We start from the raw sequence: 27787 nt of genomic DNA on the forward strand, positions 1-27787 counted from the left end.
GTGGACTCTGACTCATAGCAACCCTATAGGACAGAGTAGAACCGCCCCATCGAGTTTCCAAGGAGCAGCAGGTAGATTCGAACTGCCAACCTTTTGGTTAGCAGCCAATACCTTAACCATTGTGCCACCAGGAATCCCATTAACATATAGAGTTTAGAATTTAGAACACATCACAAAATGGAGGATAATTACATCACATCACAAAATGGAGGACAACCAAACAATGCTGGGAACCACGGCTTAGCCAAGTTGACACCTATTTTGGAGGGACACAATTCAATCTATGAAAACTGAGGAGAAAAATGCTGCTGATTTTCAGCATGACTATTCAAAATTTTCAGATATCTCTGATAGTTGTTCAAATAGGTAGGCTCCATGGGTAAGAACACTTTATTAGAATGTGTCTGTTGATTAAAAAGCTATCAGATTCACTTACTGGTCATTTAGTCATGGAAGAATTAATACACATCTCATGTCAAATAAATCCTAAAATACAAGAGATAATATAATCCTGCCTCTAAGGAAACATGTACTCTGTGGAGAAAACAAAATATCCAAAATGTAACAGAGCATAACTCCAAATTATAACAACCTTTTATATGCATGTATCAAATGTCTCCTTGTCCTTGTTTGACCACGACATTACTGGATCTCTTATGTGGATTAGGATGTCATGATTCTTAAAATAAAAGTATGTTATGCTCACTGAATTTAAGAATGTTAAAAAGTGAACTCTGTCAATTTATGAAATTATTCATGCCGGAGGCAAATCCCTTTGTATTTCATGTCAGAAACCTGGTGTGAATCTTCAAATACAAATAGTAAGAAGAAATGTCTACTGACTACAGCATGTTTTCTTCTCAATGAAAATCCAAGATTTTGTTTACAAAAAGGAACGTCTTATATATCAAGAAGAAGGCCTGATCTTAAACAGAACCCCATAATAGTCATAGCAGGCCTAACTAGCAAACCTCTGAAAGGAGCAAGAAGAAACATAAAATTTTTCTATTTATGTCACATTCCTGACTATATCTAAATCCAAACTGGCTGATTGCTCCATCAGCATTAGTCTAAGGAGAATTTAGCAGATAAAACAAAAGCTGTAGCCTCGGAGTCAAAGAATTTTGATTTCCCCATACCTTTGTTTTCTGTGTTCCAGAGAAATTTATAACAATGGAAATAAAGTTGAATAGGCTGTCTTGGGGCTTAGGATCTGGTACCTTTTAGGCTTATTTAAAATAAATTGTTTCTTTTTTTCCTTTTCATAGAAGCTTTTTAAAACCACTAAGTTTTTACTTATGATTATATGATGAGAAAATTAGCTAGAGGTTAAAAAATGAGGTAGTTTGTGAAGTAATCTATAAATCACACAAGTTTATAATTGATGATTAAATTCATAAAATGGTAATGCAAAATATGTTTGAATGTCCCAAATTCCTAAACATATGTCATTAATCATAGCCATCAATTAAATTCAAATTTTCCATTTGTCTAGGTTCTCAAAAATTAGTGATAACATAGAGGAAAAAAGCTTTGAGCATGTACAAGAGCTATTAAACTGACACAATAATTTCTGTGCTGGAGGAAATTCACTGAAAACATTTCACTCAAATTCTCTCCAGAACTCAGAACCATGCATTCTTTTTTTTTCTATCCTTTGTTTTTGTCTCCAGAAAGTGGTCTGATTAAGTAATCTAACCAATCAGAAGAGATGTTTGACACGCCAGTGTCTTAAAGAGGGTTTGCTTTGTATCTAAGGAGAGAAACTGGGTAAACCCAGGGTCTATCTAGGGTCACAGCTAGTAAGAAAACCTGCCCTAATCACTGAACAAGGGTAATTATGCAGCCAGGGCTTGGAACCAGCTCATTCTGGGTTCAAATTTCTGCTGAGAATTTGCATTTCCACCCCATATATACTGAATCAGAATCTACATTTTAACAAGATCCCTAGGTGATTCTTATGGTTAATAAATTTTGAGAATCACTGCTGTACTAGCGGTTCTCAGAATTGGTACCCAACTAGCAGCTTTAGCCTTGCCTGGGAACTTGTCAGAAATGCAAATTCTCAGTAGGGATTCCAATGGGAATGAACCAGTTCAAAGCCCTGGATGCGACACCATTAGGTGTCATGAGGGAAACAAAGCACAGCTGTGGTCCAGGGAAAAGGACACAGATACTGACAACAAACTGATGAGGATGTAGACTCTGGTTCTGTTTTTACTACTGTGCAAATTTGAGCCTCTATTTTCTTATCTGTAAAATACAAGTAAAATAGTGCTACTTTTTAGAGCTCTTCCAAGAATTAAGTGAGTTACTCGCTGCAAGGTCAGCAGTTGGAACATACCAGCCACTCTGCAGGAGAAAAGACCTGGCAATATGCTCCTGTCAGGGTTTCAGCCTAGGAAATCACGTGGGGCAGTTCTCCTCTGTCACACAGAGTCACTATGAGTGAGAATCTACTCCAGGGCACACACCAGCAACATTTGTAAACCACTTGGCACTGCAGCTGGGATAATAAATGTGAGTATTTACATCACCCTTAAACATCTAGCCCATAACCAGTAAACCAGTTGCCACTGAGGCAATTCTGACTAATGGTGACCCCTTGTGTATCAGGGTAGAACTCCATCCCATAGGGTTTTCAGGGCCTGATTTTTTGGAAATAGATCAACAGGACTTCCTTCCGAGGAGCCTCTGGATGGATTCAGACCTCCAACCCTTCACTTAGCAGCCCAGTGCATTAATTTGCATCACCCAGGAACTCTCCCAGCCCGTAATAAAACACAGTAGTCAGAAAATCAGTCCAACACATATACGTTCTAATCAAACAGAACTTGTTAGAAATTGTTCCTAATTATTTGAGACTCGTTTTGGCTCCAGCAGGTTCAGAAATTGTTTTAGGAGAGGGTGGTCTATGCCGCACTAAGAGAAACAGAAAATATTATCCATCCCCTACTACTTCACGACCGGGTTACTGCTTCACCTAACTTGGACAGAGTTGATCCTACGGACCAAATATATCTGCAGAGCCCAAAAGGCAGGCATTCTGTAGGGTGGCTGCCCCAAGATGTATGTCTATGAGTCTCAGAAGCAGTCAGTCTTGTGCTGGCTGATCGGCCATGGGGCAACATAATGGGGCAATGAACCTTCTACCGTTTCTAGAAGGTTCACTAGCCCCAGCATGCATTCCCTCTGGCTTCCCATGAGTGTTACCAACTGATTATGCAACAAAAGGTGGATGGGCATAGTCAGAACAGGTAACGATTCATAGTTATTTAAAATGCATGCCTATGTTACCTGGAAGGAGCCTCCAAGTCTCCAAGAGCAGATTAGCATAAAAAAAAAAAAAAAAGATTAATTTGTCAGATTGGCTAGCTGACATTTGGGGCCCTGAGGGAAAGAGCAGGAAACTTTCTATAAAAGGAGCAGAATGGCAGGCAGAAGGGAGGTACAGGCACAGAGAGCAAGGTGTAGGAGAGTGAACCTTCGAGAAACGGTAGAGACCGGCAGCTACAGCAAATTTCTGGACCACAGTGCCCACCCTGGACCCTGGGAGGAGAGGATTGCTTTACAGAAGTGGAGGAGAATTAAGTTAAGTGCTTGACAAAGACCCAACAACTCAGTAAGAAAAAACAAATCATTGATCGATGGCAAAGAGTTCTCACTATCAGTCTTGGGACACCCAACAGACAGCATTTTGCTTACATTATGCCCAATGTTTTTTGGTGATATGAGACGTAATCCATTATAGAGGAAAATGAGATTTGTCAACTAAGGAAAACTTTCTTCTGGGTAGATAAGAGAGAAATCCATACAGAAAAAGTGTAACAGAAGCACTGTTACAAATCAAATACCATAGTCTCCCTTTTAGTCTCTCTGGCATAATTTTTGCCAATGACAATCAGCAAAATACTTGGTAGGAAGGGAGATGGTATGAATGCCACAATAGCCCAGAATGTGTGCCATGTAGCTAATAAAATCTTAAGTACAGCAGTCCCTCCTTATCTGTAGGGGATACTTCCAAAACCCTGGGTGGATGCCTGAAACCGCAGATAGTACAGAATCCTATATATACTATGTTTTCTTCCTATACATGTATACTTTTCACTTAAAGGAAGCACTTTAGGGTTTCTCTTTGGCATATCCGAATTGCCAGCATCCATACTCTTGCCTTTTGGGGCCATTACTAAGAAAAATAATCGTTACTTGAAAACAAGCACTGCGATACAGCGACAGTCGATCTGATAACGGTGATGGCTACTAAGTGACTAACGGGCGGGTAGTGAATTCAGCGTGGATATGCTGGACAAAGGAATGGTTCACATGCCAGACAGGACGGAGCAGATATTGTCACACTACTCAGGACAACATGCAATTTAAAACTTCTGAATTGTTTATTTTCGGACCACTTTTGACCAGGGATAACAAACTACGGAAATTGAAACCTAGGATAAGGGGAGATTACTGTAATATTAAAAGTCACTCTGACGTATGTAAATATGTCACCCAACTGAATTGTGTTCATTTGTCAAAATGCAAATGTAAATACTTGTGGTCAATAACTATTTTGCATCATTTAATTTTCCACAGGAAACGGGGAATTTGGAAGATCCTACAGCACCACTTGCTATGACGTAAGCATAAGAAAGAAGAAAATACCCTGCTTCCTCTTAGTGAGCTTACCATATGTGTCCAAAGCAAACAGAAATACCATTAATATTTTGGAGTCCAGGGCTTAAAATTTGAAAAGGGAATTTGTTTCAGAAGATAAAATATAATTTATTAATTTTTCATTCAAATACTTCTTTTTAATTTTTTGTAAAATAATTTTGGGGTTGCAGAGCTACTTTCTCGGCAGAAAAAAAGAATCCGATATTTAGATCTGATTCAGCTGACTAGGTATGAAGTAATATTTGCATCTCTTTAAAGACTCGTGCATATATTTGTCATCACCGAGAAAGGCTTTGTCCATTTATCCAAAACAAACTTCAACAGAATCCGGGGGTGAGTCAGAACATCCGCAGGAGCCAAAAAGGCCATTTACTTTCTTGATCTTTCACATAGTGGAATCCAGGCATAATCAAAGGACAGCAGTATCCTTCACTGTTTCAATAAATAAACATGAGTGAAAGAAGAACACACGCAAAAGAATTGAATCACCAAACGTCCTTTGCTATATTTCATATTCAGCTCTGAGCACTGTTTTTTAAAATACAGTTTAGGCTTGGGAGACATTAGTTTTCAGACCATCTAGTCACTTTTCTACAAATATTGAATGGCTAATCATAGAATAATTTTACAAGGCTTTTTCTTGAGTTTTTGTTGTTTTCCATCTTCAGTTAAATGATTTGTCAGTGGAGTCAGCAGTGAAAATTGTCATCATTGGTATAAAACCTTTCTGTTTTCCATTTGGGAGCATAATTTTGGTATTCTTATTCTCTCAGTTGTGTTGCTAATGAAAATTAAAAGTAATTGTTGTGTACCCACCATTCTTCATCAATAAACACTGATTTTAGAAACTAAAAACAGTAACAAAGCCATTGACTATACAGTCAAGATATGAGAATTAGACTGAGGGTAACGTGGTTTTGTAAGTGAGCTGCCCTGTTGTAGCACATTCGACTTGTCATTAAGATATTAAGTTCATGCCCAGTTTACATGGGTGGTGTGAAGGAGTTAATGAACTTCCTCCAAGGGGACTAATATGGTCCTTTCTCACTGATAAGATCAAGACCAATACTTTCCCAGGTAGTATAGAGTAGCAACGAACTTCGTCATCCTTGTGAACAGAGCTTGACAGACATTGTCAGACTCTCACTCCTGAGATATCATTGTCATTCACTCTGCATTAACCCTGCTAGGAGCTACTGCTGGATTTAGCCTTCAAAGTCTCCTCGTTATTTGACAAGTTAGAAGAGGTAGTGGAGCTACTAGTAATTGGGGAAGTACAACTCCGTCCCAGCAAGTGACCTTGTCCCCAGACTAAGCTCTGGCTGGCCCCAGGTAGAACACCTTAATTGGCAGAGCAGTTATTATTGCAGCTCTTCAACAGGCGTGTTCCAGGGAAGGAATGGGTGAGAAGAGCTTCAGCACAATGCAGTGTGGGTGAAATGCTGATAACTCCATCTGAGGCTGCCATATTACGTGCAAGTGTCATTTGCTTTGGATTTATCTCTGTCACTTACTTTCCATCTCAAAGAAGAACCTGATTTAGAGCTTCAAAAATCAAGTCCAAATGAATGAGAGGTAAATGTATTCAAACAAAATTTTAAGGAGGAGGTCAGGTTCCTTTCTGCCCTCCTATTTGAAAAATCTGATCCCTCAACAGAGGTCAAATAGATGTTAAATTGATATTCAAATAACTTTAATAAAAACTTCTAATTACTTTTTTCTACATTTTTCAGACCTCTATGCTCCTTAGTACTATCTGAAGCTGAGACCTACAAATAATACAGAGGCTAGTTTTTGATTCCTGGTAGTTTGTTTTCATGATCAAGTGGATTAACATTTTAGACCTCACCAGAAAGCTCTGAGACCTAGAAATGCGTGCTGTTTGGAATACTAATGAGAAGATTGTTATAAATAATAGCCACAATTAAAAAGAAATCAACATGTAGAATTTTGTCCAGCATGTTAACAGAACATCTCTTTGGTTAATTATATACAAAATATTCAAGCTCTATGGGATATTTTGAACTGCTACTCCAATCTGTTTGGTTTCCTAAATGGTGAAGCATAATTACATTAGTCTTTATGAGTCGGAATTGACTCGATGGCAGAGGGGTTTTTTTTTTTTTTTTTGGCATACAAAAAAAAAAAAAAAATGTATCTTAAACCAAAGCCTAGGATTTGAAATAGTCCTTTGTAATCTAGTCACCGATGGCAAAAGGTACAATGTTTCCTTCCCTGCTCTTAAAGAAAAGAGGTCTTGTCTTGCTCATGTGCTTTATCATGATGCACCATTTGCAGACGTGTGAAACAGGCCCATCAAAAAAATACCCCTGCTTATCCACTCCTGTTCCTCAGAGTAACTCAGCTAATGGCAGAGGTGCCAGTTTTCTGAAATATTTCCTCATGCTTTCTCAGGAAAATACGGTTTTTATTACTCTTCATTGTACTTAATGGATTGCTGTAAACTGAGTTTTAAATACCTAGTTAAACTTCATAATTTTTTTAAATTATTTGCATTCTAAATGCAAAAAAGCAAAAACCCAGAAATGAGGACATAACCATTCCCTTCTGAATTTGTCATGTGCAAGTGTGTCTAAGCAGCCGATCATAACGATCGAGGCAAAAAATAAAATGAAAGAAGAAAAATAAAGTCTTTTCAGATTAATACATAAGATTGTTCATACAAGGGAAGATGTCTAACTTATCCAAATCTACTAGATCACTTTATAATCTTCGCTTTGCATTATCAAATAAATATGGCCTGGATTAATTTAATTATGAGCAAATGCACTTGAAAACCAATAATGCCTGGCCTGGATTTAAGACTACAGATGTTATTTATTTGAGATCTAATTTCAAACTTAGAAGAATGCACTGCTTAGTCCATGATAACTTCTATGATTCGCTGTCCTGAGTGAGAATTACCATGGAATTTGTATTTATTTTCTCATTCCTTTTACAGTAATAATATAAACCCTGGGCCCTTCCAGGTGTAGAGAAGAAAAAGTAGTCATTGACTTGCTCAAGAAACCTCAGCTCCTGGGATAGTGGCTGCAACGTTAACAGACCATAAGAACCCTAAGAAGTCAGAAGTGTAGGGTGACCAGCAGTCCTGGTTTGTCCCGGAGTAAGAAGGATTCCCAGGGCACATGACTTTTAGTGCTTAGTGCTAACCCCAGGAGTGTCTCAGGTGAAACAGGAGGAGTTGGTCACCCAAGGAGAGAGTTAAAAACAACAACAACAAAAGCAAGCCCATTGCCATTGAGTTGATTCCGACTCATAGCAACTCTATAGGAAAGAGAAAAACTGCCCCACAGGGTTTCCAAGGCTGTAAATCTTTATGGAAGCAGACTGTCACATCTTTCTCCAGTGCAGCAGCTGGTGAGTTTGAATTGCCAACCTTTCAGTTAGCAGCTGAACTCTTAGCCACTGCACCACCAGGGGAGACTACCTTAATTAAATTCATATACGTGTGCTTAGCAAACTTTCCCTTGGCAAACATGTAACCAAGCCAAAATTTTTCTTCAGTTTGGGAAATAAAAGATGCAATGTGGACTTTTTTATAGTATAAATCTTGAGAACATAGAGAATGAGGGAATTTGAGGAAGTTTTTTGTCCTCTCTGCTGTGGCCTTTTACAAGCGTTTTCTCTTCATGTCCCGAGCCCATGTTCTTAATGTTGCCAGGTGTTCCTTAAAAGTATATGTAGTGCCACTGAGACAAAAGAGCTGTGTTTTATAACGAAGTGATAGAAAGCTAAACATAAGTGAACGTATTCCATTTTTGATTCCAATAAACACTATGGTTAGCTCTATTGTTTTAAAATTCCCTTAAGACTCCATTTTTTTCTTATGGACACCAACTGGGGAATTGTCTAGATGAATCTAATGTGATGATATGACCTGAACCCATAAAAAAAGATGATAACTTTGTATTGAACCTGTCAAGGTACTGGGTAACAGCCGAAAAACTAATAAGTAATAAGGGGTTGGGTAGAACATCCAATAATTTCTTCTCAGTAGTTTTTCTAAAGTAGCTGAGATCCACAGCTATAGTCCCCGCTAAATTAAACATTTCAGCCCAGCTTACTAGCACCACAATACACAGGTAGAAGTAATAAGTAATAATGAGTTTTGGGCCATTGAACAGTGTGAATTTTCCCAGTGTACCGCAATTATAGAAACATCTGTGCTAAATAAGTTTCTACTGAAAGCTAGGAGTGTTTAATAATCCTCACAATCTCTCATTATCAACCCTAATAGAACAGAGAGTAAACTCTGACAAAGTTTACCATTATCCAAGAAAATTGCCAAGAGCGTGATCGTTTCTGATACCACATTTCCCTGGACGATAAAAACATCAGAGACAACCTTCTTAGAAAAGAACATTAAACTGCAGCTTTAATAACATGTACCATAGTACAAGGCAAATTATGCTGCTTTCAACAGTGAGGCCATTCTGATGAGAGTGTCCCTTGCACTACAACCTGACAACTAGGAGATTGATGATGCCCTTCAGCTTTCTCTACTGCCTCTGACGAAAGAGGAGTGGCCTAAAAATACACACAGCTCGCCTCAGACCTGTCCTAACAACCAAAGCCTTAGCTGATACAGCTCTCCACGAGTTGATTGCTTCCCACAGGGCTCATTCCAAAACGAGTCTTGGTTTCAGAACCAGGATCTGAATAACATTAGCAACTACTAACGGTTAGCTGTTGCTCCTGAAGGAAATGTCACTCCTCTGGAGAAAAATGAGGGACTTGGATGTGAGCATTGATGGTTGAATAGGTCCCTCTTTAATTAGTTTGGGAGCCATATTGCAGGTATTACTTTGGAAGAAGGTATCATGTGGGAGCCAGCGGTCGTCCAGAGCTAGAACCAGCTTGTGAAGGAACACCTACAAACAGAGCCCATCACAGAATATGACTGCTCCACTGTTAACAAGAGGAAAATGTGTTTTGCAAACAATCCTGTCAAAAAGTAATAGCTGCTTTGAGTTCTAGGAATGAAGTATAGCTCACCAATGTAAGACAGGATATTAAAATCTTCTTTAAAACATGGTTAAAGTGGTTTGGAACAAAAATCAATATTCTACCTCTATTCAATCCTTCTAATTCTACTGTTAGCAACATCTAATATTTGTTACCACCACCCACCTGTCAGTGGTAGCTTGCATGTTGCTATGATACTGGAAGCTATGCCACTAATATTTCAAATAGCAGCAGGGTCACCCATGATAAACAGGTTTTAGCAGAGTTTCTAGATTAAGACAGGCTAGGAAGAAAGGCCTATCAATCGACTTCCAAAAATTAGCTGATGGAAACCCTGTAGATTACAACAGAATATTGTCCAATATAGTGCTGGGAGATGAGCCCCCTAGGTTGGAAGGCACTGAAAATACACAGTGGCTACAACAAAGAAATGAAGCATACAAACAATTGTGAAGATGGTGCAGGACTGGGCATCCTTTTGTTCTATTGTACATGGGGTCACCATGCGTCGAAGCCAACTCGAAGGCAACATAACATTTGTTATGTACCAGGTACTGTGTTAGGTATACTACATGTACTGTATTTTTATTCAAAAAACATGTGCCTTCTATTTTTGTTTGCCAAACACACCCTCCCCCTGCGAGGTGTTTTTGGCAAACAAACGTAGAAGGTGCTCATTGTTTGCATAAAAATACAGTACATACATTACACTATTACTATCTGCATTTGAAAGATGAAGAGGCTGAGGCTTAGAGAAGTCGGTTTAATTGTTCAAGACCATGTAGCTAGTAAGCAAGACAACCAGGATTCAGGCCCAGGTCTGGCCCCTCCAGAATCTCCATTACCCACCACTATAGTAGAATGTCTTTCCTATAAACTAAGAGCAGCTAAAGAGATATTTGCTACTCAAAGTACACATTTTGTGTGGTAAAGAATTCTATCCTTATCACTTCTGTTGCTTGCTTTTTAAGAAAGTAGCCTGAGGCTGGGATTGCGTGCTCAGTCCAGCTCATTCAACAATTGGACATGTTACCTTAAGTTATTTTTCCTCTTAGGACACTCTTTTACTCATCTGTCAACATATGTAACCCTGAATAAGTCTCCATGGGACTCTATCTTTTTTAATCTATTTAAATATATATATGTATTTGAACTAAATAATCACTAGGCATCCTTATAGCCTGGATGGAAAGGGAGTCTCAGTTTGAATAGGAAAATATTACTTGCTTTAAAAATTCTCCTGAGAACCAAATAAGAATAAATATGAAAGTGTGGGGGAAAATGAAAAGGCATTAGACACATATTTGATCTTCTAAAAATCGCTTAAGAGAAAACTGCCTTGCTCAATGTGGGAACACAAGTAATAATTTGAATAAAGTTTTGATTCCTGAGACTGTGATTCATGAAGCATTTTAACGCAGAGGACTGAGAAGTTTGGTTCAAAGAGTTTTTTGCTGCTTTGTGGAGATGATGCATTCTCAAACTCTTGCTATTGTAATACATATCCATGAAGCTGTAGTCCAGGAATCAACCCAGAATTACCACCCTTCTCTCTCCTAACTTGTCCTATCAGGCTCAGCCACTCTGAGAACATCTCTACACCACACTCAGTTATGTCATTATTTACTCGCTTGCCCCTAAACTCCATTCTCATTTGATAGTAAGTGCAATGAAGGCAGAAACAATATCCCTATTCTTTAATATCCACTGCCTAGTGCAGTAACTAGCAATTGATTACGTAAAAACCAAACCAAACCAAACCCATTGCCGTCAAGTCGATTCCAACTCATAGTGACCCCATAGGACAGAGTAGAACTGCCCCCATAGAGTGTCCAAGGAGTGCCTGGTGGATTTGAACTGCTGGCTTTTTAGTTAGCAGCTGTAGCATTTAACCACTGCGCCACTAGGGTTTCAACCAATTACATAGTAGGTGCTTATTCTCCCCCCATCTGTCAGCATATCATCCTGTGGTGACTCGAGTGTTGCTGTGATGCTGGAAGTTATGCCACTGGTATTTCAGATACCAAGGTTCAGCTGTGGTGGTTTCAGCAGAGCTTCCAGACTAAGACAGACTATGAAGAAAGGCTGGCAATCTACTTCTGAAAATTAGTCAATAAAAAGCCTCTGGATCACAACAGAGTATTGTACGACTCACTTTTTTTAGACGTGTCATTAGAAGGGATCAATTGCTGGATGAGGACATCATGTTTGGTGAAGTAGAGGGCCAATGAGGGCAAGGAAGGCCCTCAGTGACATAGATTAGCACAACAGCTGCAACAAAGGACTGGAATTTTGCTAGTAATTTTGAGGATGATACAGGACCAGGTAATGTTTTGTTCTGTTGGCATGAGTTGGCATCAACTCAATGGCAGCTTTCAATCTATCTGTCTATCTAGGCGCTCATTAAATACTTGTGGAATGAGTTAATAAATGATTGAGACATTCAAGTTACTATTCAAAATGACTCATTTGGTATTTAAAAATTATCATGATAGCTTACATTTATTGAGCATTTTTATATACTGACATTGTCCTAAATGTTTATATATAATGTTTCTTTTAATCATACTCTATGAGGTAGATGAATTTGGGTTGCATACCAATCACCAAACCACTTTAAACAAGTATAGTATATATTTATCCCACTGTCAACCTACCTAACATACAGCATGCCAAAACATTTGAGCAAGAGCCCCTCCAAATTCACAATCTGAAACTCTCAAGCTCAATGGCTATTTATCAATTATCCATTGCTACTATTTTGGAAAAGGTACCCCAAGTTCCCTTTGAGAAATCGTCCCAGCATTATTCTTTAATGGAAAGCCTTAAAGTAGCTATAAATCAAAATAACCTGCTCTCTCCTAGTCAAGGGGAAGCACGTGGCCCACGCTCAGCCAACCAGACACTTCTGTTTTGTTTTGTCTTGTCTTGTTTTGTTTTCTTGGGACTTGATCAAATGATGCAAGGGTGGGGAGATGGTGGGAGCCCATACCTCCTAGCAACAACTCTCTGAAAGTCAAGAGTTCCTTCTACCCAGAGCTTCACAACTGGCTGCATCCTACCCTTCTTGTCCTAAACCTGGTTATCAAAGTTCTTTTCCATCATGGGATATATCCCTATGTTTTTCCCATAAATTTCCTTTTTGTTTTAGTTGGTAAAAATCTATTCTGTTGCTTACAACCATAGAGTTCTAATTGACATACAATCCCTCTCCCTGGAGAGCATTCTCCTTCTTTCTCTACCACAAGAACCTGCTATTATGTTTGTGGTCCTCCAAGCAGAAGCATAATAGAGATTGTCAGGTATGCATCGCCTTTTCAGCCACCAAATGATTTGGTCTTTGGGTCTTGTTTATGAGAGCAGGACCACACCTGAGGCCAATGACTGGGACCCACCTGACTAAGAGGGATCACCTGGGGGCCCAATGTTGACACTAAGCCTCAGGAGGCCACGTGTGAGGCTAATAAAGGCATTGAAAGAAAGGCTTCTTGGAGTTTCTTGGATTGGAGACTCTGAACATTTCACTCTTGGGGGAGGTATAAGCATGTCCCTTGGGGACATGGAGGCTCTGTGCTGAAGAATCCCCTCCCTACCCTCAGTCCTTGTCCCAGGGTAGAAATGTCAGCCTAGTGTATAAGAGATCGAAAAACCATCAAAGAATAAAGAAGGGACCAGCACCAGATGGAGCTCAAACCCTGGATCCAGTAGAACACAGAGCAGTCAGCAGTGACCTGGAATAACTGCAGCAGAGCTCAGGAGAAGCAGAAGTTGGTATGCTGAACAGGAAAGTGGCAGCAGAGCAATCGGAGAGAAGTCGGCCAAGAGCTGTAACACATTTAGGGCTGCGACAGCACCAGAAGCAGAGGAGACCACAAGCGGGCTCAGGCAGCTGCAGAAATCACAGCTGAGAGCTGTAATACTCGGTGGCAAGAGGCCCAGAGGCAGGACCAGCAAGCCCACAACATTCTGCACAAGCGGGAACAGGTCCAGAGGATTTGAGTGGTGCCCCATGCAAGGAGCCACTCACTCCAGCCCACAGAGCTTGCATGAACCCCGTGCAGGGAACCATTTGCAAGACTTGAGGCACCTGGTACAGGGGTCACCTAAAGAGCAGTTCTACTTTGAGAACTGTCGTGATGCCAGCCCAGGGCTGTGGCTGGCCCACAGCTGCCCCAAGGCTGCTGATTGTAAGCTGGGCCAATTGTGAGTTGGGCCAGTCTGTAATAGGGACAGAGCCAGCCCAGGGGACCACAGAGAGAAAGAACTGGTACCTGTACCGCGATGTACCTGCTGACACCTAAGCCACTATGTGCCTGTCCAGTGACATAAGAGTGGACATTGGTTTTGGGGAAGGGTAATCAGGTCTCCTTTGAAAGGGTCCTCCTACGGTACATAGAGTAGTTTCCATCCTGCCCAGACAGTCTTTGAAGCCTAGGGTGGATCAGCTCACCATGGAACTGTTTCTGTTGTTTACTGTTGGCTTTCTGTGAGTAATAAAATGGCATTCACTGTGCCAACACTGTGTAAGCATCTCGTGCGTGCAACTAGATCAGACTAGATGGCTGTAGTACTCGTGAAGGAGTTGATGCTACGATTGGAGTTCTCATCCTCATAGTCTTCTGGCCACTTGGGATCTTGGAACCACCTCTGAGGCAACCTGTGCATACAACAGAGATGTAACTCACATCTGGGGAAGTCTGCTTCTCTCCTCAAAAGGCTTGTTTCCAGTCAGGGTTGGAACTGGAGTACAAAATTCATGGAAGCTCTCTCAGAGTCGTGCAAGTACCGTATCAGCATCTGAGAGTGACTCCTTAAATTTTGTGCCCTAGGCTCATCTTTGCCTCGCACAGCTTGTTTTCAAGTTGCATCTAGAGACAGAAGTGTGTTTCTTCCATACGGCTGTAGACCCACAGCACTTCGTATTGAACCAATTCTCTTTCAGACACTACACTTTCAAGGCTGCTGAAGCAGTTGTGGTCTGGGTATCTGGAAGCAGCAGAGGCTTCAAAGGACACCTGGGGTTTTGAGAGGTTGCCCAATTAACTCCTAAGGCTCTATTCATTACTGCCTCCTACTATACTTACACAAGGCCTGATTGATACAAGTTCCAGACTATACACTGGCTGGTGTTTCACCACCAGGACATTGAACAATTAGGATGAGAAGGCTTCCCAAGTCACTTTACAATCACAAAACATTTTAGGAGATTTGACACCCCTTGACACCTCACCAAATCGGGGTAGGAAATGGTGTTTCTCCTTGGAGAGCTAATGGGAAATGGAGCAGGAAAGAGTTCAACAGGACTTAGACAGGAACTTCTCATTTAGAAGAGTGATAAAACACAGGAGGTTTTTAAGTGTGTTGGTGAGCCACTGAACTCTTGAGTGTTTTATGAAAAGCATATAAAACTATCTTCCCTATTAAACATTCACCAGCCTTACTAGATGATTTTGATCCCGTAGCTTAAAACCCTCTTTTGGGTGGGTATCTATATGCCTGAGGATGGTTCAGAAGCATTATTAACACTAGCACAAATAACAGCATTAAAAAAATTATGTTTGATAGATAGATGATAGATAGATAGATAGATAGATAGATAGATAGATAGATAGATAGATAGATAGATAGATAGATAGATAGATGATAGATAGACAGATGATAGATAGATAGATGATAGAGAGAGAGAGAGAGAGAGAGAGAGAGAGAGAGAGAGAGAGATAGATAGATAGATAGATAGATAGATAGATAGATAGATAGATAGATAGATAGATAGATAGATAGATAGATGGATGGATGGTGTTGTTGTTTGCCATCAGGTGATTTCAACCCAACAGAGCTTTCTAATGCTGAATATACTATTTGCCTCATACTTTTTAATATGTTGATGACAACGTCTATTTCATACATTATTGGCTTTTATCTCCACTAAAAGAAGTCCTACAGCTGAAATTTTCCATGGATCAACAGAGCACATATGGAAATGAAATATATAGGTTTTGTATCTGTAATAAATAATTTTTGAAAGAAAGAGGTCATTTCTTCACTTGGTGCAGGCAGCTGGCAGAAAGAGTAAAAGATCAATTTATATGAATTAGAGCTTTGCAACACGACCGTATCATAATTATGATAATTATATAGTGTAATGGTGCTAAGTACAACACTGCTAAGTAGGATTTACATAAAACCTTAAATACGGTGGTAGCTTTATCCAGAGCTTCTATTCATGCAAAGAACCCAACTGTGGTCCTCAAAAGAATCACATTTTTGACCCCTTTGTTACTACGCCAGCTACTCTTCCCAAATTTCCGTTTTTAAATAACAACCTTTGCTTGTCTCCTCAGAGTCATCTTTCATTTGTTTCTTCTCTTGTCCCTACATTCAATCAGCTGCCAAGACCTGTCATTGTTCCACTAGGTCTCCCACCCCTTCTTCCCTCTTCCTCTGAAATGACCCTTATTTTCCTCTCACTAGGGCTACTGCAGTAGCCTTCCTTTCCCTAGCCATCTTAATCTTCCTAAAACCATCTTACTATATTTTTTCATGCTCTTCAGCAGTCTATGGCTCCCCATTACTTCAAAGACTATATAAAAAAAAAAAATCCCATCAAGTCAACTCCAACTCATATAGATCCCATGTGTTTCAGAGCAGAACTGTGCTCCATAGGGTTTTCAATGGCTGATTTTTCAGAAGTAGATTGACACCTTTCTTCTCGAGGGTTCAAACCACCAGTCTTTCCATTACTAGCCCAGTGCTTAATGGTTGTGCTGCCCAGGAACTCCTTAATGATGACAATATCCTCTACATAGCTTTCAAGTACCTCCATAACCTGTTGTTGTTGTTGTTGTTAGATGCCACCAAGTCAGTTCCAACTCATCGCGACACTATGTACCACAGACTGAAACACTGCCCAGTCCTGTGTCATCCTTACAATCGTTGTTATGTTTGAGTCCATTGTTGCACCACTGTGTCAATCCATCTCGTTGAGGGTCTTCCTCTTTTCCTCTGACCCTGCACTTTACCAAGCATGATGTCCTTCCCAGGGACTGATCCCTCCTGACAACATGTCCAAAGTATGTAAGACGCAGTCTCACCATCCTCGCTTCTAAGGAGCATTCTGGTTGTACTTCTTCCAAGACAGATTTGCTCATTCTTTTGGCAGTGCATGGTATATCCCATATTCTTCACCAACACCACAATTCAAAGGCATCAATTCTTCTTCGTTCTTCCTTATTCATTGCCCAGCTTTCACATGCATATGATGCAGTTGAAAATACCATGGTTTGGGTCTTCAAGGTGACATTTTTGCTTTTCAACAGTTTAAAGAGGTCCTTTGCAGCAGATTTACCCAATGCAAAAGTGTCTTTTGATTTCTTGACTGCTGCTCCCATGGGTGTTAATTGTGGATCTAAGTAAAATGAAATCCTTGACAAATTCAATCTTTTCTCCGTTTATAGTGATGTTGCTTATTGGTCCATTTGTGAAGATTTTTGTTCTTTTTATGTTGACGTGTAATCCATACTGAAGGCTGCGGTCTTTGATTTTCACTAGTAAGTGCTTCAAGTCCTCTTCACTTTCAGCAAGCAAGGTTGCATCATCTGCATATTCAGGTTGTTAATGAGTCTTCCTCCAATCCTGATGCCCCGTTCCTCTTCATATAGTCCAGCTTCTCAGATTATTTGCTCAGCATACAGATTGAATAGGTATGGTAAAAGGATACAACCCTGATGCACACCGTTCCTGACTTTAAACCACTCAGTGTCCCCTTTTTCTGTACAAAATATTGCCTCTAGATCTATGTACAGGTTCATCATGAGCACAATTAAGTGTTCTGGGATTCCTTCATAATTTTGTCCATAATTTGTTATGATCCACAGAGTCAAATGCCTTTGCACAGTCAATAAAACATAGGTAAGCATCCTTCTGGTATTCTCTGCTTTCAGCCAGGATCCATCTGACATCACCAATGATATCCCTCGTCCCACGATCTCCTTTGAATCTGCCCTGAATTTCTGGCAGTTCCCTGTTGATATACTGCTGCAGCCACTTTTGAATGATCTTCAGCAGCTTGCATGTGGTATTAATGATATCTTTCGATACTTTCCGCATTAGCTTAGATCACCGTTCTTGGGAACAGGCATAAATATGGATCTCATCCAGCCAGTTGGCCAGGCAGCTGTCTTCCAAATTTCTTGGCATAAACAAGTGAGCACTTTCAGAACTGCATCCATTTGTTGAAACATCTCAACTGATATTCCATCAATTCCTGGAGTCTTGTTTTTCGCCAGTGCTTTCAGTGCAGCTTGGACTTCTTCCTTCAGTACCTTCAGTTCCAGATCTTATGCTACCTCTTGAAATGGTTGAATGTTACCTAATTCTTTTTGGTATAATGACTCTGTGTATTCCTTCTATCTTCTTTTGATGTTTCCTGCATCATTTAATATTTTCCCCATAGAATCATTCACAATCTGGTCTCAATTTATCTTCCAGTCTTACCTTGTACCCCTTTTCCTCATGAGCTACTTGCTATTCACTATTTTGAACTCATTTTTCTGCCTCCAAAATTTTATTTTTGGTATTTCTTTCCATTGGAGTATCCTTAAAAATTCTGCACAATCAAGTCATAGCTAAAATATTACTTCTTCCATGTGGCTGTCTTTGATCACACCAGCCAGAAGTTCTCACATGCAGCTTTTATATCACTGAAATGGCATTGAGCATTTTCTTGCACTTAAAGCAAAAAACAAAACCAGTTGCCTTCGAGGTGATTCCAACCTGTAGCTACCCTATATGACAGAGTAGAACTGCCCCATAGGGTTTCCAAGGGAGCAGCTGGTACATTGGAACTGCCAACCATTTGGTTAGCTGCCAAGCTCTTCACCACTGCACTTGCACTAAAGTAAAGCTAAATGAGAACTGTACGCATCAGTTCAACTAACCTACAAATTAGACTTAAAGGCACAGCTAGGAACGTATCTCGTTTGAACCCTGGGGACTACCTATACGCAGATTTTTCGGGTAAGTTGGAACGGATGCATATGATTCTTATGTAGCCTTACTGTAGTGCAAGACTCATGAGTTGGAATCAACTCGATGGCAGTGGGTTTGGTAGTGCAAGAGGAGTCCTGGTGGTGCAGTGTTTAAGACTTCTGCTACTAACCAAAACATTGGTAGTTCAAACCCACCAACCACTCCTTGGAAACCCTATAGGGCAGTTCTACTCTGTCCTGTAGGGTTGCTATGAATCGGAATCAACTCAATGGAAAGGGGTTTGGTTTGAGTAATGGATAGTACAAGAAAAGGCTCAAAGACTTTTCAATGATTTAGAAGTTGCACGAGCAGCAAGTAAAGGTGATTGTGAAGTAGAATTTGTTGGGAATAGGAATTGGTTATCGGTTCAATCATTTCAAAATGAGGATAAATTTACATAACATTAAAGAACGAGTGTGAGTTGTTGGCAAGTTGGACATTAGAAACCCAGGGTCTGCCTGTACATACATGCCTTGGGTCCTACATAGGTTAATTATTCTATTTCCAGATGATCATGCATAGAAAAATCTGCGCCTCATCTTTAACCCCCTCTGCCTGCCCGGAAACTCCTCTCTTGTAGCCAAGCATAAAGATCCTCAGTTAAGGTGTAGTGTTACCACCCTGTGAGACCTTCTGAAGACAGAGGACACTCCAGGACCACCTGGACGAATGCCTTTGTGTTGACCTTACTTTTGTTACTTCTGATGCTCAGGTCTGTGGATGATCAGAACATAAGCAGCAGTGTCACCCACAGATGTCACAGAAAACTCAGATTTCCATCAGAAAGAAAATAAATATAAGAAAGAAAAGACATTAGAGACTGTTAAACTAAGACTTACCGTCACCATTCCAACTCAAGAAAAAAATTTCTCTACTCACTTTTCTAACTCTAGTGAGTCAGAGCTTAAAGAAGAGCTTACTGTGAGCTGTGACTACAACCTACCAGTGGCTTGTTTTAGAAAAAAAACTATCCAGAACAAATAGTTAATGGCAACATTTCTTGAAACCCACTCAATTCTAGAGTTTATGAATGAATGCTTTTATTCTGGGTGGAATATTACACGCAATACAATTAGAAAGTGAATAGAATTATACTTAGTTTTTAAAAATAACTTGATTGAAGAGTCTTCTACAGCTTCAAAAATACCCCACAAATACCTAACTTACAATTTTTTCACAGAATTTTATAACATTATTTTTAAGTGTTATAACTTATAAACACATAACCTATTTTTTCATGATACAAAGAAAAAAATTCTAAAATGCTCCCAAAAACTTAAAGAAAATGTGTCATGAACTGAGGTCAGTTAGAGAACACAGACAGAGACTGGATGTCATGGATTACATATAAGGAAACAAAGTGAAAAATAATTTGCAAAATATTATAATGGGAATAGTGCAATGACTCATTGATGAGTGTGAAGAAATCAATGTTTTCTGAGGGACTTCACAGTTGCTTTCATATCATATGCCATTGTTATTGAGGGATATTTGTCAGTTGGCTATTTTAATGACATTAGATTCAATAAATAACATTTACCTAGATATCATATATGGCAAAGCCAGTATATAGTATTTAGTGGAGAAATGTTTCTATTTCAAACAAAATATGTGAAAATTTGACCTTCTGCTTCAAAGTGATTTGACACTAGTTCCTAGTGTTAGATCCAAATGAATCCAGAGTACCTGTTTTACAGTGAAATAATTCTCCTGTAAAGGTCAAATTGAAAACCATAGTTTACCCTTTTTTAGGTAGAAACCCATAAGTAAATTAACAAAAGATCAAAGAGTTTAGCACTGTATTGGTTAGAACTCTTTTGGTTGCATATAGTAGATAAGCCAATGACAACCAGCTCTAACAAAACAGAACTCATTGACTTCCAGAGTGAAACAATCTAGGACATGGTTAACTTCTGCCGTGACTGGACCCAATATTATCTGGGGTGATTTTCTCTCCATTTCTCACAGCCAGATTCTGCTGCACGAGCTTCACTTTCCTCTCCAGTTCTTGTTAATATGCTTCAGTAGACCCCGTTTCACTACTTTTCTCTGTCTTTGAAATCCTATCAACTGCCTTATGGCATTTTATTTGCTAGGATGGGATCACATGCCCATTCCTGAACCAGAGAATGTGAGTTCAGGTAATTGGTCAAGTCTGAGTCACATGTTGTCCTTGGAACTAGGGTTAGAGCCGGCTTCACCAAAACCACAGGGTATGGTTTTGGGAGATGTTGATGGCCCAGCTAAAATGTAATTCAAATAAAATGGATGATGGTGAGCCCAAAAAGCAACAAATTACTCCTATGCATAGGAAGAGTCCAATCTTTTTTTTTTTTTTTAACCATTATGCCACCAGGGCCCCTTACATATTATTCTGTGCATATTGCCTCTTTTCAAGTGGCTTTATTTTTTTTTAATAATATTTTATTGTGTTTTGCGTGAAAGCTTACACAGCAAATTAGGTTCCCATTTAAACAATTTCTACACAATTTGTTCAGTGACATTGGTTACATTTTGTACAGTGTGTCAACTTTTTCAATATTTCCGTTTAGGTTGTTCTGTTTCCAGCAATCTAGTTTCTCTGGCTCCTTGCCTTACCATCTTTGCCTTATAGTAAATGTTGATCATTTGGTCTCATACAGATGATTTTTTAAAGGAGCATGGCACTCATGGGTGATATTGTTATTTTATGAGCCAATCTGTTATTTAGCTAAAAGATGACCTCATAGAATAATTTCAATTCAAGGTTTAAAATGTATTGCAGGGCAATAGTCTTGGGGAGCTCTCCAGTCTCAATTGGGCCAGTAAGTCTGGACTTTTTAAGAATTTGAGTTCTGTCAGAATCCAACTATTGCGTTCCTGATCAGAACAGTAGGTTGTGGTAGCCAGGCACCATCTAGTTCTTCTAGCCCAGAGTAGATGAGGTCATGGTTCATGTAGACTATGAGTCCTGTAGACTAGATTCTTCTCTGAGTCTTTGGTTTCCTTCTTTCTCTTTTTTACTCCAGACGTGTAGAGGCCAATACTTGTGTCTTAGATGGCCACTTGCAAAGACCCCAGAAGCTACTCACCGAACTAAGGTATAGAACATAAATTTTACGTACTACGTTATGCCAATTGATCAAGTCGTCCCAAGAGGTTATGGTCCTAAGCCTTCAGACCTGTAAATAAATCCTACAAGGTGTTTAGAAAGAAAATCTTGGTGATCAATGAATCTATAAAGAATACCAGTTCTACCAAAGGTCTATGACCTTGGGCAAGTCACTACCAATTCTCTTATGAATCCCAATTTAGCTTCCTAACCCTTATGTATCCCCCTCCCTTTCTTTCTCCACACTGCTCCTAGGATAAATTCCAAAATTAATAACAAAGGCCTGCATGGTCAGCTTCTGTTTACCTCTCCAGCTTCTTCTTAAAACTCTCTCCCCACTGCTTTCTGAGCTCCAGTCACCCACGCATTTTGTTTATTCCTTAAACATGTCATGGCTCTTCTGCCACATGCTGTCCCCAATGTCTGGACTTCTCTTTCTCCTTTCTCCTACTGATTTAGTGAAACCCTATCCAAATTTCATATATTAATTCAAACATTATTTCCTCAAGGAGGTTTTTCTGACACCACTCCCAGCAGGGTCAACTTCCCTTATAATCTACTCACATAAAACATAACTTTCAATAACACTTTTTCTCAACTTTTATGCTTATTTGTGTGATCAGTTGAATAAGTGATTTCTCTCCTACTAAAATATAAGCTTCATGAGGAAAAGTACTATACAATTTTTTTTTTTTTTTTTTTGCTTACCCTTGTACCCCTGTATCCAAAGTCAATAGCCAATATATACTGGTTGAATACAGAAAGACAATTCATGATGATGAGTCTCAATTTCTCATCTCTAAAGTAATGGGATTGAACTAGATGATTTCAAACCATCAATTCCTGCTCTAAAATTCTCTGATTCTAATTAAATACTATAAGTGCTTTATACTGCAGATGGGTTAAATATTTTTATGTACTTCTGAAGAAATACCTAAAGAAACATGATTATTTAGCCTGTAGACGTTATAGTTAAAAGGTAAATAAATAAATTGGTAAGTAATCGCCACCTAATTTATGATGACCAGTTATCCATTTCCACTGATATAGAATTAAATACACATCCTAAACCCCCAAAGAAAAGCATTTAAGTTAGTTTGAAAGCACTCTACAAGTGATCATTAATACCATAAAATTCTTTGTGAGCAGTAGGACAGCGTTAGGAATATTATGAGATAAGTAAATTTTGTCCTTCTTACTCTTACATCCCCACACATCTGTCAGTTTGCTGCATTGTGGTAGCTTGCATGTTGCTGTGATGCTTGTAGCTATGCCACCAGTATTTCAGAATACCAGCGGGGTCAACCATGGTCGACAGGCTTCATCAAAACAAGGTGGAAGAAATACACAGAGTCACTGTACCAAGAATTGGTTGAAATTCAACAATTTCAGGAGGTAGCATTTGATCAAGAACTAAGAGTACTGAAGGAAGAAGTCCAAGCTGCACTGAAGGCATGGGCAAAAAACAAGGCTCCAGTAATTCACGGAATACCAACTGAGATGTTTCAACAAATGGATGCAGCGCTGGAAGCACTCATTCTTTTATGCCAAGAAATTTGGAAGACAGCTAACTGGCCAACTGACTGGAAGAGATACACATTTGTGCTCATTCCAAAGAAAGACAATCCAGCAGAATGTGAAATTATCAAACAATATCATTAATATCACACGCAAGTAAATTTTTGCTGAAGATCACTCAAAAGTGGTTGCAGCAGCACATTGACAAGGAACTGCCAGAAAGTCAAGTAAGGTTCAGAATCAGACACAGAATGAGGGATATCATTGCTGAAGTCAGTTGGATCTTGGTTAGAAACAGAACAGTAGAAATATGTTTACCTGTGTTTTATTGACTGTGCAAAGGCGTTTGACTGTGTGATCATAAGAAATTAAGGATAATATTATGAAGAATGGGAGTTCCAGAACACTTAACTGTGCTCCTAAGGAACTTGTACTCAGACCAAGAGGCAATTGTTTGAACAGAACAAGGGGATACTGGGTGCTTTAAAATCAGGAAATGTGTGAGTCAGGGTTGTATCCTTTCACCCAGTCTGTATGCTGTGCAAATCCGAGCAGCTGGACAATGTGAAAAAGAGGCATCAGGATTGGTAGAAGACTCACTAACAACCTGGAATATGCAGATGATATGACCTTGCTTGCTGAAAGTGAAGAAGACTACAAGTATTTACTGATGAAGATCAAAGACCACAACCTTCGGTATGGATTACACTTCAACATAAAGAAAACAAAAATCTCCACAACTGGACCAATAAGCAACATCAAGATAAATGGAGAAAAAATTGAAGTTGTCAAGGATTTCATTTTACTTAGATCCACAATCAACACCCATGGAAGCAGCAGTCAAGAAATCAAAAAACACATTGCATTGACTAAACCTGCTGCAAAAGATCTCTTTAAAGTGTTAAAAAGCAAAGATGTCACTTTATGAACTAAGGTGTGCTTGACCCAAGCCATGGTGTTTTTAATCACTTCATATGCCTGGGAAAGCTAGACAAGGAATAAAGATGACCAGAGAAGAATTGATACCTTTGAAATTTTTTTAAAGGATATTGATAAGGTGGTAAAGGATATTGATATGGACTCCAGAAGAATGAACAAATCCTTCTTTCTCCCCAGTGGTTGTCCTATATTACCGCTGCTATTGTTGTTAGCTGCCTTCAAGTCAGCCCTAACTCATGCTGACCACATGCACAAACCAAAACCCAAACTTGTTGCCGTCGAGTCTATTCCGACTCATAGCATCCCTACAGGACAGAGAAGAACTGCCCCATGGTGTTTCCCAAAGAGTAGCTGATGGATTTGATCTGCCAACTTTTTGGTTAGCAGCCAGTCTCTTAACCACTGCACCAGCAGGAGTCCAAAAGAATATGGGACACTTCAGGAGTTTGCATGTCATCCTGGAGCAGGACCATGCTAATCTTCTCTGTATTGTTCCAATTTTAGTATACATGCTGCTGAAGCAAGCTCAAAAGATGGAAATGTTGCCTGGTTTTGTGTCATCCCCATGGTTTGTTATGGATCAGACCACATGATCCATAGGATTTTTATGGGCTGATTGTAAGAAGTAGATCTCCAGGCCTTTCTTCTTTGTCCATCTTAGTCTGGAAACTCCACTGAAATCTGTTCAGCATCATAGCAACGAGCAAGCTTCCACTGACAGATGGGTGGTGGCTGCACATATGGTACAATGGCTGGGAATCGAACCCAGGCCTCCTGCATGGAAGATGAGACTTCTACCACTGAACCACGAATACTCCTGACTCATGGTAACCTTGTGTGCATCAGAGTACAGCTGTATTCCATAGGCTTTTCAATGCTAATGTTTTAGAAGTAGATCTCCAGGCCTTTCTTCTGTGTTACCTCTAGGTGGACTCAAACCTCCAACCTTTTGGTTAGCAGCTGAGTACGTTAGCCATTTGTACCACCCAGGGTCTCCCTATATTAGATCACCCACAAAAAAAACCTGAGTAATACCTTTACACACATACTATAAATCACCATCTTCTAATTTTCCATTAAAACTTACCTGCCTTTGCTTCTATTTCTTCAGAGCTCTGATCTTTACTGGGTGTCAATGTTTGCAATAGGTTATTAACAAGAAAACTCATCCATTCTAATATGTTATACAGTTAATTAATGTTACCTCCCTCAAGATAATAGGACATATGTCCTCTTAAAGGCTCTTAAGAAATGACAGTAATGACAGAAATTTCAGGCACCACTGCAGACTGATGAGGGAGATGGATTTTAAAGCATCGGGGCCTCTCATTGATCCTCAAATTATTCCACATAGGCAGCTGCTGACTATGCCCATGAGTGAGCCAGTCTCTCTCTAGAGAACTTTATAAACAGCGTGAATTTCACTGTTTGACTGGGTGAAGCATAGTTCTCCCTGCAAATAACCTGTTTTAAGGTATCATATATTTATGATGCTGTGGCTTAGATCTTAAGACTAGGAAAGATATCCCTCACTCTGCAACTGAACAGATCAACCTGCTCTGGAAAATTGGCAAATTTGGAGGCCTCTTTAAGATGCCAGGTAATTGACTTATCATTGTCATTCTGAATTTCAATTTAAGCATACACACTGATAGAAATGAAAGAGAAAGCTGAAATTCCATTGTGTTCCCTGCTCCCCCAGAACATAATTTTTCCCTCCATCTGTGAATCTCCTGTTGATATCAGGGGGAGTTACCTCGTGCAGAGAGGGGAGACACATGCCAAGAGAGGGAAGCCCATTATGTAGTTGAGAGCTAATTTTGCTTAATCTTCTTGATCATCTTAAAGAGCATTCTAAGACCCCACAGGATTTAAACAAAAAAAGATAAAGTTGAAGAGGGACTGCTCAGGCAGAGCCAGTGTAATATTTATTAATGTCGTCCATCACAGTGTGTTTATGTGCCTAACCAAAATTTAAAACTGTCTGATTGAGACCGGAGGAGCAAAACCAGCTCCTGTGTCAGGGCAAAACAGATAGACTCACTCCATTCCTACACACTTACATTTGAAAATGAAATGAAACAAAATGAGCACGAGAGTAAAGACTTGTGCTTCCATTTAAAATGAAAAGAGAGATAAGTAAAAACATAAATCTGTGGCCCCAGGTTTATTCTTAAATAGAAACCTCATCTTGAGGGAGACTTCTGTATTCTAATGTTGTTACCGCTAGTTGCCATTCCTTCTCATAGCAACCTCATGTGTGCAGAGTAGAACTGCTCCATAGGGTTTTCAAAACTGTGGCCTTTCAGAAGGAGATAGCCAGGCATGTCTTCCAAGGTTTCTTTGGGAAGGTTCAAACCACCAACCTTTCAGCTAGTAGCCAAGCGCTTAATTATTTGCATCACCCAGGCAGTCTTCCTTGTTGTGGAAGTAGAAATAATATTCATGGAGCCTTATTCTTCACTTTAACCCCTTCTTGGGGAAGGGAGGTGAATGCTTGAGAGAAGGGATCAAAAAGGGCAGGGGCGGGGTGTATCCTCAACACTTAATAGACCAACTTCAGGTAGAATCATTGAATCACAAAATCTCAGAGTTGGAAGAGACCTTAAAGGCCTCTAGTTCAAGCAGGAGGTAACACATTTTGTGCTTGAACTCTTCCAGTGACAGAACATTCATCAATCCCTCAGATAGATCATTCTAGGTTTCAATAGCTTAGCATATTAGGAATTTCACCTTTATAATATTCTGAAATCTATGCTCTTTTTATTTACCCATATTGGTCCTACTCTGCCCCTTGGAGCCAACCACACATAATGGATCTAATGTTTCCTTCACTTTATGGGCTTTCAAATATTGGGAGATAGTTTTCTTTGAATACCAACACCTTTTCTTCCTCGATGGTTTAATATGCAGCTTTAGAGATACAATACCATTGCTGAAAGCTTTCCAAACTTCTTGAAGCCTTCCTGCCTTCCAAAGACCTACATCGTGTAGTTGGACTTACTTTTTCTCTGAAATTTTGAAATTTGCTCTTTCTTATTTGGGTGGTTGGTTTATCTGTAAGATTAGCTACTTGGGCCAACAATTTTTTATTTTATAAAGTTAAATTTGAGGAGGGCAAATGAAGTCCTTATGTATCTTCGAATCCTCTATAACACCTGCACCAGCACTCGTATACACAATGGGCTTGAAAATTCATTGAGCAAGTACTTGAGTAAATGAAGAATCTTTATATTCTAATACCTGCATAAAACGAGCAAACAAACAAAAACCACTGCCGTCAAGTCAATTCTGACTCATAGTGACCCTGTAGGACAGAGTAGAACTGCCCCATAGGGTTTCCAAGGAGCGCCTGGTGGATTTGAACTGCCAACCTTTTGGTTAGCAACCGTAGCACTTAACCACTATGCCACCAGGGTTTCCAGTGCCTGCATAGGGCTTGACAATTTACAAAGAGAATTAAACAATTACATGAGTGTCAAAATAAAGTTAAGAGGTTGGTGGAGGAGGTGTCATTTTCCTCATCTTACAAGTGAGAAAACACAACTAAGA

At 39.6% G+C, this 27787-nt stretch overlaps 1 non-coding gene across 1 annotated transcript; it reads right to left on the reverse strand.

Moving 5' to 3' along the window:
- Nucleotides 1-24657: 24657 nt before the first annotated feature.
- On the reverse strand, nucleotides 24658-24759 carry LOC111751859 (U6 spliceosomal RNA). The gene has a single exon (XR_002786917.1). It is a non-coding gene; the product is annotated as a U6 spliceosomal RNA (small nuclear RNA).
- Nucleotides 24760-27787: the final 3028 nt, after the last annotated feature.

Source organism: Loxodonta africana, chromosome 2 (assembly GCF_030014295.1).
Source record: "Loxodonta africana isolate mLoxAfr1 chromosome 2, mLoxAfr1.hap2, whole genome shotgun sequence".
Lineage (NCBI taxonomy): Eukaryota > Metazoa > Chordata > Mammalia > Proboscidea > Elephantidae > Loxodonta > Loxodonta africana.